The sequence below is a fragment of the Hakea prostrata genome, chromosome 9, assembly GCF_041222555.1.
Source record: "Hakea prostrata isolate BN-2017 chromosome 9, UWA_Hpros_2, whole genome shotgun sequence".
In the NCBI taxonomy this organism is placed as follows: domain Eukaryota; kingdom Viridiplantae; phylum Streptophyta; class Magnoliopsida; order Proteales; family Proteaceae; genus Hakea; species Hakea prostrata.
The window spans coordinates 27,853,797-27,854,744 of NC_142608.1; the positions used below are offsets into that span (position 1 = coordinate 27,853,797).

Sequence of the window (948 nt, forward strand, 5' to 3'; positions counted from 1 at the left end):
CCTTGGGCCAAATGTGCATGCTCCTTAACAAACTAAGGGTATTGTGTAGCCAAATAGCAATCACTGACATGATGGGATAGGCTAGAACACAAAGCAGATGCTTCAATTTGATTAGGTGGAGAGAAACTTGTAGGAAGTGGAGATGGGGTTTGTTGTCCTAATGACAAGAGATGATCCAATTTCTTTGATAGCAAGTCAACCTTAGTGCTCATCTCAATGGTAGGATCGATCTCATAGAGACCACTCCTCTTTGGTTGCCCAATGGATGGAATCTCAGTCCTAGCTACTGAAGCATGGTGTTGTGAGTTTTCACTAAGGGTCTCAAAAAGTTCCCATGCCTCATTCACATTCTTGTGCATGAAAATCCCACCACAAGAAGAATCAACCATTTGCCTATGTCGGTCTCAAAGGCCATCATAAAACCATTGATCCAATTGCCATTTAGGAATAGCATGGTGGGGGAACTTTCTAAGTAATTCTTTTAGTCTTTCCCAGGCCTCATGAAATTGTTCTCCTTCTTGTTGGGAGAAACTCGTTATCGCACTCCTAATGCTATTAGTATGGCCAATGGGGAGGAAATTTTTAAGGAACTCTTGTTGCATTTCTGCCCAAGTGGAAATTTTAACATTGTCCAAAAAATGAAGCCAATGCTTAGCTTTATCTTTAAGGGATAATGGGAAAAGAAGTAACCTTAAAGCATCAACTGAGAGGTTTTGAATTTTAACTGTGGAGGACACCTCTAAAAACTCATCTAAGTGCTTATATGGCTCTTCATTGGCAAGTCCAAAAAAATATGGTAGCATTTGAATCACACTAGATTTGATCTCATATTGAGCCGCCTCTATGTCAAGCAACTTAATACAAGAAACAAGAGTATATATTGTAGGAATGAAATGCTCACTCAAGGGCCTCATTGGAGGCTCATAGTTTGCCATGGTTCTTTGCCTT

At 40.2% G+C, this 948-nt stretch overlaps 1 non-coding gene across 1 annotated transcript; it reads left to right on the top strand.

Annotated features, from left to right (window-relative positions):
* The first annotated feature begins 447 nt into the window (after positions 1-447).
* On the top strand, positions 448-554 carry LOC149005081 (small nucleolar RNA R71). Its single transcript, XR_016169996.1, has one exon. It is a non-coding gene; the product is annotated as a small nucleolar RNA R71 (small nucleolar RNA).
* Positions 555-948: the final 394 nt, after the last annotated feature.